A 14,934-nucleotide genomic window follows, 5' to 3' on the forward strand; every position below is an offset into this window, starting at 1 on the left:
GGGTACTGTTTGAAATCTCTGGGGTACATCATCAGGACTAAGCATCATTAAACTTCATCCCTTGTATGAAGTATTCTGTTTAACACCTACATAAACCCAATCAAAAAACATAAATGTATGGTTGTGATGGCACTGTATGCAGCAAATGTCACGTTACAACATTCAAAAGGTGAAACAATAACATTCAAGGGCTGAAAGGAACCTCTCAAAACTGTGGCGACTCAACTATTTTCAAATCAATTACATAATGCAACAAATGTAATGCTGACAGCAAGAAATCCACTATATTTCTGGAATCGCTCAAGTGTTTAAACAAAGTAGAGTATGCTGCCCTGCATAAAATATTTTCAGTCTTCACAAATTCACTTGAAAATTAATTCATTTTTAATGCAATAACCAATATGCTTTAAGTTAAGCTTTAGCTGGGAAAGCAAAGAACGTGGTCATTGATTCAGAGTTAAAATTGAAGTGCATTAATAGAAGAGTGATGCTTTTGGTCTACTGCATTATATTTTAAGTTGCAAATCATCCTGATAAATGCAACACTTTTGACCCAGTCACCCCTTCGTATTCCTGTTAACTACATCACAAACGTGGACAGGCCCAATTTGTGCTTTTCAACTGAGAAGCAATAAGCTGCTGAAAAGCTTTTATGCAGTCATTCAGAAAAGTACACGCATACACAGTTCTTGTAAGACCCCAAAGCTAAAATAATGGTATTCTTTCAGCAAGGTTATAACTAATTCAAAGCTATGAAGCAAAGTATGGTTATTCACCTCTTCAACAGAACAGTGTGCTAGCTTTAAAATGCAACACATTCTTTGAATCGATGTCTTAATTGTGTTACCTGCGTAATTGCCACGTCATAGTTTGCATGCAGTTATTTTAAACTTTTATGAATGATTAGTTGATTTATTCTTGCTGCTAACATGGTTTTAAATGAAAACAGATAATAATTACAAACTAGGAACTTAAAATAAACTTGACCTTCTAGAGATGCAAATCATTCTAAGACAGGAAAATAAAATTCTAACCGAAGGGCAGGATGATAAAATGACATTTATATTTTTTGTTGGGATGTCCAGCATCTTCTATGTACCTCAAAATGATTTATAAGGGTCAACTTTATTCAGCTGCTTCAAGTATGGACTTCATTTTAAATCCATAGGGTAATCTCCCCTGACATCACTCAGTAACTCAAAGGAAAAACTATTTCATAACAACAACGACAAAAAACATCAGAAATGCTTTGAACAATCACAAAAGCCACCTTCTCAATATCCATTTCTGAACTTCAGGGTTTTTGGTTAACAACGTTTTCAATGTTATAAACATTTATAGTTACCAATTAAAGCTTCCATTTATTTGAATTACAAATGCTTCAGAAGTTGATTAAAGGCCATCAGACACAAAGAAGACCAGCTGATTTTCAAGAGAGGTAAAAAAAACTTACAAAGGGAGGAAAATCAACAACAAAATCATCAACAGCCGATGTAGCACTTTTAACAGAACAAAATGTCCCATTGTACTTCACAGGAATGCCATAAAGCTATGTTTGACACCCGGCCACATAAAACAATATTAGGGCAGATGGCCAAATGCTTAGTTTAAAAGGTAGAGCTTAAGGGATATCTTAAAAGGATGAAAGAGACAGAGAGGTTTAGGGAGGGAATTCCAAAGCTCAAAAGCTTGACAGCTAAGTCACAGACACCACGGTGGTGGCAATTAAAATCAGGGATGCTCGGAGGCTGGCATTAAATTAGCTCATTTATCTTGGAGGGTTGAAAGGCTGGAGGAGGCTAGAGAGAAAGGGGATATACAAGGCCATGAAAACAAGAGTGACAATCTTAAAAATTGAGATGTTCCTGGAGTCAATGTTGGTCAGCTGCCATTGGATGAGAGGACATGGTGTAAGGACACGTGCAAAGTTTTAAATTAGCATAAGTTTATGGAATGCATTGAAATAGTCAAGTCTAGAGAATACACAGGCATGGATGAGAGTTTTAGCAGCAGATAAGCTCAGGCAGGGGCAAAGTCAGGTGGTGTTACAGAGGTGAAGCCGTCAGTCTTAGCAATGGAACAGTTTTGGGGCCAGAAATTCATTTCCTGGTCAAATATGGCACCAAGGTTGCAAACAGTCAGGTTTAACTTCTGACAGTTACACAGGAGAGGAGTGGAATCACTAGATATGAAAAGGCATTTGCAGTGGGAACAGAAGACAAAGGCTTCAGTTTTCCCAGCCCTTAATTGAAGGAAATTTCTGCTCACCCAGCACTGGATGTCAGAAAGGCAATTTAATAATTTAACTAGAAAGTGGAAGTACACAAAATATATTCTTGAGATTTGAGAAAAAAATTAAAAAGTGAAATGCAAAAAAGGCTACTTACTTTGTGGCTTAGTAGTTAGCAGTGCTGCCTCACAGTGCCAGAGGCATAGGTCCAATTTGAGTTTCAGTTAACTGTGTGGAGTTTGCATGTTCTCCCTGCGTCTGCGTGGGTTTCCTCTGAGTGCTCCAGTTTCCTCTCACATTTCAAAGATATGTGACCTAGGTTGATTGGCCATGCTAAACTGATCCTTGGTGTCAGTGGGGCTATCAGGATAAATACTTGGGGTTACAGGGATACGGCCAGGGCCTGAGCAAGACTGTTGCTGGTGCAGGCTTGATGGGCCAAATGGCCTCCTTCTTTTATGATTATCCTTCTGGTATTTCAATTCAGTCACTCCAGCATTTAACATCTTCAACTCCTTTAATAACTTCCAATTCCATAATTCACTTGCAGATCACACCCAGACTTTAATAGTTTTAAGTCTACTAGCAGTAACTTGAATTTAAATTCCTTTGCCCAACTTGTCTCACTTTAAAGCAACGTTCTTTGCAAAGAACTGCACACTTCTGCCTCAACTTTCTGTTTAAAGCCTAGAGTTCAAGCTTTTCTGCTGTTTACACACATTTAACCTGCTATACACTTGGGATAATTTGTACTACTGTTCTCTCTACTTTTTCTAAGGCACTAAGTATCCCTTTTACAGTGGAGCAATTTGAAGCGCAAGTAGTACAATGACATATGATTAAAGTATTATACATTATTTCTCTGCAGACTTGCATTTCACTCATTTCGCTACATTTGATTTTCTTATGCATTCACATACTATCTTGGCATTAAAAATAACAAACCCATCGTTACTTGCCAGTTTCTGTTCAAAGTTGTTACTTTGCCAATTATATTCCCTGCTTGTAAACCAGTGATGTTTGTCCTTTCTTGCAAAGAGCAATACCTTGAACAGGATCACCCACCTGTGATGTTTGCTGGCAACAGATGTGGTTTGCCACTGGCCACCGCAGGCTCTTCCAATTTTGCTGCTGTCTACAGCGTTTCGTGTAGCTCGCCCAACCTGTCACAAAGGATCGCCTTTGGAGGGATCAGAAGATCCCGCCAACAAGAAGAGGGGACAGCATGGTAGTACAGTGGTTAGCACTGTTGCTTCACAGCACCAGGGACCCGGGTTGAATTCCCGGCTTGGGTCACTATGTGTGTGGAGTTTGTACGTTCTCCCTGTATCTGTGTGGATTTTCTCCGGGTGCTCCTGTTTCCTCCCACATTCTGAAAGACGTGCTGGTTGGGTGCACTGACCCGAACAGGTGCTGGACTGTGGTGAGTAGGGGAATTTCACAGTAACCTTATTGCAGCGTTAATGTAAGCCTTACTCGTGACTAAGAATCAAAATGGTAAAATTTTATTTAAGTGCTGGGCAGACTTGCAACTAGGACTGTTTATGGTCTGACTTTTAGACTCGTTCTCGGGTGCCCCCATAAACACAATCTGCCTGCAAAAATAATCAGCGATTACGAATAGCGCTGCAGAAGTCTGTGGGCAGGGCTTAACATACCTGAAAGCCTGCAGCTCCAACCAGCACCTTCAACTGTGCATGCACAAAATAAATAAATAGAATGCTGCTCCCCTGCCACATTCTTCCTTGGCCAGATAGTGCCTCCCCCTGGCCTCCACACACATTGCCCCACCCCCAAAACATTACTGACCCCCTTATTCCCCCACCAACCAGACCAAGTGCAGGCTCCTCCCCCTTCCCCTGCACTGATCTCAGGCAGAGTGGCAACAGGCCCACATTCTCCACAACTGCATCGCCCCTCAAGTGCAGGCTCCTCCCCCTTCCCCTGCACTGATCTCAAGCAGAGAGTCATCAGATGTGAGGCAGTGACCTCCTCACAAACTGGAGCACCCAAATCGGACTTCTATGGAGCACGTCAGTTTTGCGCAGATTCTGGATGGGCAAACACAATGGTAAAGGGAGAAGTGCTGGTACGGTTGGGTGGCCAGGCCATTAAGCGGTCCTGATTGCAGCCATTTTCGGGCCTTGGCAAAGGGTGACCCAGTGCAGAGGCAGGTGCGGGTCGCACTACTCACCTCACGCCCGACTTCACCAAGTTTCTGCGCCCAAAAACGGACGCAACACGATGGTAAAAATCAGGCCCTTTGTATTTGTCTATCTACATACAGACCTAAACCTTAAAACGCGTCCTCTGCCCTTTTAGGATCATCTGCACATTTTACAAACTTGCCAACTCATTTCTGAATCAAGGCAACAAGGACTAGACTTTCAGATTCAACTGTGATCTCACTGGCATGGTAGCATGGAGCATCAGGATACCCACCTCAGCCCTGAAGAAGTGATGGTGAAAGCCAAATACATCAAGTCATTCAAACCATACGGCTGCAATTTTTGAGTCTTAAAGAACCCCTACCCACTTTTGGATGGGAATCTCACACAGGGCCTGTCTTGCTGATATAGCTGGTGGAAACGGGATTGAGACTTTTTTCAAGGCCGTTTAAATTCCAGGCCATTAGTTCCATTTCCTGGAACTCGTTTTGCTTTGTTTCCCCCATCTTTAAAAACATTTAAAATTTACCCATTTTACTGTTTTGTGTCATCCTGATGCCTAGCATTGATTTTCCCGAATGCAAAGTGCATTAGAACATTTTCCACATTAAAAACACAGAACAGGACTAATTTCTAGATCAAAATGATAGCTGAAAAGAATTTCAGAATGGTTTTGTACAATTTGATTCATAATGCACAGCTGTCTCCTTAAACTTTAGATGAATTAAATCACTTGGTGGATTTCATCTAATCAGCATTATTTAGCAAATAGTATCTAATTTCCAAATCTTTTACCACTGTAACAGTTGACTTTATGACAATTTTGACACCCAAACTGTGAGCAGCATGTCATCTATGAAAATAATGTCATTCCGAAGCACCAAAAAAATCTCTATGGTCTATTGATTAGACATAGCACAATCTAGAAGTCAATTCATTCTACATAAATGTATTTTTCATAAAAGGTGGATTTAATGAGCATACAAGCACAGCACATTTAGCTTGTATTTTTGAAGTTATCTCATAATTTTTAATACTATGTGCATTGCTGGCACTAATTTGTACAGTCTGCCTAAATACAGATAAAAACAATACCAGGTAATTCAGTTAATGATAGCATAACTCAATTTTGGCAAAAAAAAAACAAGTACTAGAGTATTCCCCATGCCAAACTGTTTCGGTGGCACTCAATATCTGTGTTGGGCAATTACATGTATTCCACTTTGTCCTTTACAATGGGATGGAATTGCTCCATAGCTGATTGTCAGCTTTTAAAAACGGAAAGGAAACATCTCATAAGAAAATTAAATATTTTTCAGTTGGATGTGAAATTGACACCATGGCTTTGCTGAATAGATTGGATGGTGTACAGAGGATCCTTGGAACCAATCAACTACAACTTCATCCAATTAATTTCACACAAAGTTGAGACAGAATACTTGGTCATTGGGTCATAGAGGTTTACAGTATGGAAACGGACTCTTTGGCCCAACTTGTCCATGCCACCCTTTTTTTTAACCCTCCAAGCTAGTCCCAATTGCCCACGTTTGACCTGTATCCCTCTATATCCATTTTAGCCAGGTAGCTGTCTAAACACTTTTCAAAAGACAAAATTGTACCCGCCTCTACTACCACCTCTGGCAGCTTGTTCCAGACACTCACCACCCTCTGAAAAAATTACCCGTCTGGCCCCTTTTTATCTCTCACTTCTCACCTTAAACTTATGCCCTCTGGTTTTAGACTTCCCTACCTTTGGGAAAAGATGTTTACTAGCTGATCTATGCCCCTAATTATTTTATAAACCTCTAAGATCACTGCTAAGCCTCCTACGCTCCAGAGAAAAAAGTCCCAGTCTATCCAGCCTTTCCTTATAACTCAAACCATTAAGACCCAGTAGCATCCTAGTAAATCTTTTCTGCACTCTTTCTCATTTAATAATATGCTTTCTATAATAGGGAGACCAGAACTGTACACAGTATTCCAAATGTGGCCGTACCAATGTCTTGTACAACTTCAACAAGATGTCCCAACTCCTGTATTCAACGTTTTGACCAATGAAACCAAGCATGCCGAATGCTTTCTTCACCACTCTGTCCACCTGTGACTCCACTTTCAAGGAGCTATGAACCTGTACCCCTATATCTCTTTATTCTATTATTCTTTCCAATGCCCTACCATTAACTGAGTAAGTCTTGCCCTGGTTTGATCTACCAAAATACATCAAACTCGCATTTATCTAAATTAAACTTCATCTGGCATTTGTCAGCCCATTGGCCCAAATGATCAAGATCCTGTTGCAATCTTAGATAACCTTCTTCACGGTCCACTATGCCACCAATCTTGGTGTCATCTGCAAACTTACTAACTATGCCTCCTAAATTCTCATCCAAATCATTAATATAAATGACAAGTAATAGTGGATCCACAGGAGGCCCACCACTGGTCACAGGCCTCCAGTTTGAAAAACAACTCTCTACAACTACTCTCTGTCTTCTGTCATCCAGCCAATTTTGTATCCATTTGGCTATCTCACCCTGGATCCCGTGAGATTTAACGTTATGCAACAATCTACCATGTGGTACCTTGTCAAAGGCCTTGCTAAAAAATTCCACGCAGACACCATCAACTACTCACCTACCTTCCTGGTTACCCCTTTAAAAACTTCAGTCAAATTTGAGAGACATGATTTTCCACTCACAAAGCCACGCTGACTGTCCTTAATCAGTCCTTGCCTCTCTAAATGCCTGTAAATCCTGTCTCTCAGAATACCTTTCAACAACTCACCCAAGATGTTAGGCTCACCAGCCTGCAGTTCCCAGGCTTTTCCTTGCAGCCCTTAAACAAAGGCACAAGAGTTGCAATAAAATGAGTATTAATATTTATATAATCCAGTATTATGAAATATAATGCATAAATAACTAGCTAAGAGTAGTTTAAAAATCCCCCATAGGAGTGTTCTGAAGCACGAATGTTACTTTTATGTGAAAGCTTTTTTTTCAAATGAGTTGCAGAAGATTTGGGAGATAAGAAGTTGGTTCCTGCTGTGATTTACTTTACTTGAACTTTCCCACTACCACTTTTGCAGAATTGCCAGAATTTAGAAACAAACACAAGATTTGCATTTGAACAGTGATGCTTTACTAGAGTTAGTGAGATTGCCATATTTAGTTTGATAGATAATAGCATTTGTGCTGATTTGGAATGCCCTATGTTCTGCAACTTTAAAAAGCAGTTTTTAATTTATTTACATATTCATGTAACAGTCTCCCACTGTTATTATATGGTAGTCATGGAGTGTTCTCATACCATCCATAATAGAGCAGTCAATACCCAGCTAATGTAAGCAATGCAGGCAATCAGATTCATCTGAAAGCCTAAAATTTAGCCCCCCTCATTACAAATTGAATTTTTGCACTTTTTGTAATCCATGATTTCAATATTCAATGGATTTTATTTCTGGTTAAAAATATTGTGTTGATGCAGTCAAAGGGTAAACATCAGACATTACTGCTGGTGATAATAGGAGACCAATACTGAACACACTGAAGTGACTTTACTCTGCTTACTATTCTAAAGTTTATTTAGTGTCACAGTAGGTTTACATTAACACTGCGATGAAGTTACTGTAAAAATTAAATGATTATATTGCATAGGTTAACCCGCTACCAACATAGTAGAGAGGAATATTGATAATATATGTTAATTATTCATCAACTACTATTACAATAGCAAACTCTAAACTCCTGAAGGTTAAATCAACATCTAAAAGAAGAATAAATAGCTCATGTTTGGACTTAACTCATTAGAACCTGGCTCTTAAGTTTTGCTTTAAAGTTATTGATTAGCCTCAGTCTCCTCTAAAGGTACTTAAAAGTAATTTATCCAAGATGCAATACTGCAGAACTTAAATATTGTTGAAAGAAATTTTGTCGTAGTTTTTCATCTTGCATTCATAGGACAATTGCAAGAATAACAGTATCAGGGGAAACAACAACTTCATGTGAGAGAGAATTAGGTACCAATTGGGTGCAAGTGAACTCTGATTGATACAGGCTTTGCCATGAAGAATTAATGGTGACTGACAGTTAACTGCCAAGCATTGTAGAGTTATTTAAGATAGTTAAATTGGCATTCCCCAATTCAAGTAATTCTATGCTTGCCATTGGGCTGCCATCATCTCAGATAAGTTAGTCGTGACAGTGATTCAATTTTGATTTTCCCCATGTAGAATACAGTGCTGTCTGGCATTATTGTTGACATCTGTTTTAAACATTTCAGGAAACAAATTAATATGTACATGGAGCTCCGGTTTACTGGATTGTGAAGTTAGTATCAAAATCCCTGGTTTTCCCATTTTAAATTCCTGTATCCCTTCTAAGGGAAAGCATTTTTGGCCAGAAAGGCAGAAAGAACAATGCTATAATGGCTATATCTGTCTACCCTTCCCTAAGCTACTTCTATAGAAAGACTGAATATCTCTTCCACAATTTTGGCAACGTATGTTTGATGTAAGGATGAATAAATTGTTAGCCATGTAAAAATATAACTAGCGCAAATCCAGGGTCTTTTAACAAGAGTGGAGTAAGTGGACTGTACACACTCAGAACACACATTTCTACAAAACCAAGAGGAAACACTTTCATTTATAATCGCACTTTTCTCTCCTTCCGGGTGTCTCAAACCACTTTGCAACCAATAAAGCTGAAGTGTAGTCACTGTTCCATGGCAGCCAGAATGTGCACAGCAAGCTTCCCAAAACAGCAATGAGAAAATGAGCAGACAACTGTTTACAATACTGATTGATGGATACATATCGACCAGGACACCGAGGATAACTCTCCTGGTCCTCTTTCTTAAAAGTGCCATAAAATCTTTTACATCCACTTAAGCAGGCAAATGGGTTCTCAGGTTAACATCCCATCCAAAGACTGCACCTTCGGTATTGCAACATTCCCTCAGTAGTGCACCGGAGTGACAGCCTTGATTTCTGTACTCTGGCCCTGAGTGGGATTTGAAGCTGGAATCTTATGCCTCAGAAGCAAAAAAGCTACCAAATGAGTCCTGGCCAATATGAGTGTCAAGGTAGGTTACATTCTTAAAGACATGCAGGGGAGGAGGAATGTATGATTAACCTATGAAGAAATTTCACTTGTGTCAAAGATGCCAAAGGATATGCAATTTTGAACAATGGATTTTATATTTTCAATTGTCAATTATAAAACTGTATCAGCTCTATGAATCACTGAAAAGGTTCCATGGTTAAGTTTGCCTGTGAATATATTACCATCTTTGCCTCACATTAAGGACACTGTGAACAATGGGTTTCCACCTCAGAATAGGCAGATGATGCAACAGATGGGAGAAAATGTTAAAGCTCTCATTATATTTGTATTGAACCCCATACATAGAATAACAAATATAAGTAGTAATAGAAATTTCCGGCCGATTTGGGTGAAGGTGGTTCCTTTGTCGTAGCAGAGAAAGGTATGTCATTTTGCTTCTGTAAATCTTCTCAGTGCTTTTAAACGCTCATAACATAAAGCGACAAATTTTTAAGAATACAATTATCACATTTAAGGAAAACATATCCTAGATTAATTCACAAAAAAAACAAATTATGAGTAAAATTGAAATTGTTTACTTCAAAAGGGCTACCCATCCATACATCATACTTTCAAAGATTAAAACTATGAAATCCCCATTTTCTCTTACTGGGGCAAGTAAATTTCAAGCTTGAGAAACAAATAAAACTTGTTTGTATTTCCTGAAAGTGAAATTAACTTCCTGTCAAGACGTTAGTGAAAACGATTATAGATGAGCTCAATGAAAGCAGAAAAATTTTAATTTCCATTAACTGCCAAAAGAAAAATAGGGGGAGCAGTAATTGTTGTAGCAGTGATTGCTGTAATGGGAAGAAAGCAGTTATAAAGAGTCTACTTTCTTGGTAGAAAGCATATCTTTGCACATCTGCTTCTATGAGTTAACCTTGCAGTACCAACTGCCCTCAGGTACACCAGCAACCACAGCATAACAAAGCAGTAAATACCACGAACGAACATTTTTAAATGAGCTATAGCACTTTTGATCGAATAGCCATCAAATAGTTAGAATTGTGAACAGAACATTCCGTACAGTTTGGTATGTACATCATCAATGCAGGGAGAAAAAAAAAATCAATATCTAAACAAACAGCAAAGATGAACATTAAAGAAAATGGTGAAAGTCTTCAATGCTTAACTTCCACAGCATAAAGCACTCTTTGTGGTAGCTGCCTGTTCATTATTATTCCCATGAATTATATTTGAAGCAAAATATTTAATAGAAGCAGCTAAAAGCCTTTAATGTATAATTTTGACAAACAGTATTAAAATGAAAGGAATGAAAGCCAAGTATGAGGCTTCCTGCCAAATGCTATTTAAATGGCTTGTTGTGCTGAAACAATAAGATGATTAAAAACGTCTCCTGAATGACAACAACACATCAGAAAATAAAATTAATGCAGTACTTTCATTAGTAGAATTGCATCTCCATGTGTTTTCTTTTATTATATCTGAAAATCACAGTGGTACAATGCCTCTTGTGTCACAACAGGCTTTTAGGCAAATCTCCAGCATCTCAGCACACCTCTGCGCAATTCAACCCAATATTGCTACTCTCTTTAATGAAAACAAACTCAGCAATAAACCACTTGTTCCCTAAAGCCAGGTCCCTCTTGTAACAAACAAAATCTGATAAAAGAAAATATGCTTTCATCTAAATGTTTTTGAATCAATTATATCTTGGAGATAAAAAGAAAGATGTCTTTTTACAAATAGGTTTCCGATTTACTCAACAACTGAACAAATACTAACAAAAGGCAAATAATTTTCCATATCTCTTTATTACGATTTATTGAAAGCCTTTTTACTTCAATGCATATTATGATTAAATCATTTGCCAACAGATCAAAGGATATTTCATCACTGTAAATTATTCTTTCCAACTACTAGACATTTTTTTCCACTGTCTTATTTAAATGATACAATAATTTATGAGTTTGCATTTTCTGACTAAACAAGATGACATCTACAATTTTAACTTGCTGCATTGTTCACCCTGCATCAAAGCAACTACAGAGGCAAGAAAAAAAACTTTACTGTATTCAACTGGCACATTAAAACACATTGTTACCAGATGCTCATTGCATCTTTAAAATACAAAGTGGAGTGATATTTATTAATTTCTTCATTCTCTCTGTCATGGTTACTTATCTCAAGGGCAACGCAGCATGATTAACACAAGTAATTTTGAAAAAACTGCAAATCCTTCACTTGCTTACTCTTGTATAGAAAATACTGTAAATTGGAATAGTTTTAATGGATAAAAAAAACCTAAAAAGGATAAGGGAAGCAACATTTACAAATTCTCAATGATTGGCATTCTACTTTTATATGATACTGGATGATTGAATAGTAATGGAACACACACACAATAAAAATGTTCTTTACAAGGGAAAAAAACAACTCTATGCCATAATTAGATTTATTTTAAAGAACATCATCCCCTTTTCAACTTCAACTGCCTAATCAAAATTTTGCAAATCAGAGGATCAAAATGCTTGATGAAAGCAAATTTTCTAAGTCTTTAGAATGCATTCTTTCCGAATCAATCACTGGAGTCTTGCTACATATTTAATAAATGGAAGACACAATATAAATGTAATAAAAATGTAACCCTCCTATTATTCTTGGGAGTGCAGTTACACGAGTTGCTGAAGATATGTTGGATCGGCTTTTTTTTTCCAGCCACTGTCAGAACAATGTAGCTAGACTGATCTCATTCAGCCAGGAAGAATATTTTCTACATTCCTTAATTCAAAAATCAGATGGAAAGACATTTAGGTCCAATATCTTTGAAAGTTTATAATGAAATGGATGTGAACATAAAGCATAATATATTTTAGGTATTACATCTATAACCTTATAAGAAATCATTTAAATAATTGTATATAATTAAAACGAAGAACCCTAGCATCTGCTGCAGAATTTAATTTTTAATTAGCATTTGAAAGTAAGTTCCCATCTAAGGACTTCAGATGAAATATGGTCACCTCTTGGATAACATTTTGAAATACAACTCATCAGAGAACTGTCTGGTAATAAGGGATTCAGCTGAGATTTTGTTTGTTAATTGAAATGTTACCAGCTGTTTGCCACATGCAAACCCTCAAAATGTGGGTCAGTGGAAGCAAATCTTGTCAAATTCAAAAGCCTTCAGATTATCTAAAGCACAAATTCAGTGAGCAGCCAAGAGGTAATAGCATTGAACACTGTCGCTACCTAGTGGAAATTTTAGGGCATTTCAATTATATAAAGCGAAGAAATGGAAACATTTTCTGAAATCTCACAAGAGGGAACCACTAATCTTAATAAAATTACAGCACTGCTATCAATTACTATAAAGTTTATTACTGAAAGCTTTTCAATATATTCTTAAAATTTGGAATAAGCTTAACTGTGACGAAACAAAATGCTCAATTTTAACTGTGTGGACAAACACAGCCAGGGAGGGACAATGACAAGGACAAGGACAAGATTTGTAAACCTGTTTTCTCAACCTGCTACTTGAGAAATTAAGATGACAATGCAGAGTTAGAAAATGCTTACTACTGCTGCATTGGTGTTGACAATGAAGAGAGAAAAAAGGAATGGGGGTGGAAAGGAGAAAAAAAAGCAAGACAAGGTGGGCAGCACGGTAACATAGTGGTTAGCACTGCTGCTTCACAGCTCCAGAGACCTGGGTTCGATTCCTGGTTTGGGTCACTGTCTGTGTGGAGTTTGCACATTCTCCTCGTATCTGTGTGGGTTTCCTCCGGGTGCTCCAGTTTCCTCCCACAGTCCAAGGATGTGTGGGTTAGGTTGATTGGCCATGCTAAATTGACCATAGATGCATAGGTTAGAGAATTAGTGGGTAAAATATGTACGGATGTGGTGGTAGGGTCTGGATGGGATTGTGGTCGGTGCAGACTCGATGGGCCGACCGGCCTCTTTCTGTACTGTAAGTTTCTATGATTCTATGACAACGAAAAAGATTTGGTTAGAAAAGAAATTAAGTTATGAATCTGTTCTGAAATACTCATTACCTTGAGGCGTGAAAAGGTTTTCCTTGCACAGGCAACAATATATCAGAGGCACTGGAAGGAAGAGAAGAATAACTAAAAGTAAAAGGTGAGGATAAATTGAAACAGTGGAACATTTAAGAAAAACAATGTACAGAATGATAAATGAAACAGGAAAACGATAAGAGCAGCAAAGTGACAGAAACACAATACAAATAATATACTACAGTAAAACAGCAGGTAAGTATAAAAGAGAAGAAAGACATAAAAAAAAGTCACACTGAAAATGAGCTGCTGGTCTATTATGGGCAGAATTCTCCCAATCAGCCAATTTACATCAGTGCCAAACCAGGTTTCTAATGAATGGCATGTACAAGGCAGTCCTCAATTCACCAGAGATCTCAAGGCGAGTGCAACAACTTTCTGTGCTGCTTCTGATATGCTGTTTCGCCACTCTGCCTGGCATATGGGCTCCTGCCTTTTTTCTCCATGCCTAACTGATCTTCATGGACAGAACTGGACAGTCAGTCAGATCAGTACCGTGTCTGGGGTTGGAGAGTGCAGGGGTCTCCTTGCCCCTGGTGAAACACAGCAGTGTTTATCTGGAAAGGACTGTGTTGTGATATGTTGCTACCACAGCAAAGATGTAAAGTTCAATGGGGAGGGAGGAGGAGCAGGAGGGGGAAGAAGGGGAAAGACTATGTGGGAGGAGGGCTGTATTAAAAGTGGGGAGTTGGAGGCAGAAGGGTGAAGGCTCACAATGAAATGGAAGGCACAGGGGAAGCTCAAGGGAATGGAAGCTGAACCTTGACAAGGCGGCATGAAAAGCTCACAAACATGGGAATCTTTTTTTTTCCCCAGAGGGTTTGTGGGTGCCTGGAACAAGCTGCCAGATGCAGTAGTAGAGTTAGATACAATTTTGTCTTTTCAAAAGCATTTAGACAGTTTCATGGGTAAATCGGGTATAAAAGGGATATGGGCCATGTGCAAGTAATTGGGATTAGCTTAGTGGTTTAAAAAAAACTGGGCGGCATAGACAAGTTGGGCCGAAGGGCCTGTTTCCATGCTGTAAATCGCTATGACTCTAAAAGCACACAGCATACTTTACTGGAAGGGTATGGTTGAAGATTCCAAATGCAAAGGAGGTGGCACAGTGGTTAGCACTGCTGCCTCACAGCACCAGGGATCTGGGTTCAATTCCAACCTCGGGTCATTGTCTGTGGGGAGTTTACACGTTCTCCCTGTGTCTGCGTGGGTTTCCTCCGGGTGCTCTGGTTTCCTCCCACAGTCCAAATATGCGCAGGGTAGGTTGATTGGCTATGCTAAATTGACTCTAGTGCTAGGGGGATTAGCGGGATAAATAGGGTTACAGGAATAGGGCCTGGGTGGGATCGTGGTCAGTGCAGAATCGATGGGTTGAATGGCCACCTTCTGCACTG

At 38.8% G+C, this 14,934-nt stretch overlaps 1 protein-coding gene across 2 annotated transcripts in view; it reads right to left on the reverse strand.

Annotated features, from left to right (window-relative positions):
• Positions 1-14,934, reverse strand: part of LOC145342282 (transmembrane protein 33-like) — a 132,192-nt gene that overhangs the window by 68,265 nt on the left and 48,993 nt on the right. The window lies entirely within an intron of this gene.

This window comes from Carcharhinus amblyrhynchos, chromosome 4, assembly GCF_965287045.1.
Source record: "Carcharhinus amblyrhynchos chromosome 4, sCarAmb.v2.hapA, whole genome shotgun sequence".
Classification (NCBI taxonomy): Eukaryota; Metazoa; Chordata; class Chondrichthyes; order Carcharhiniformes; family Carcharhinidae; genus Carcharhinus; species Carcharhinus amblyrhynchos.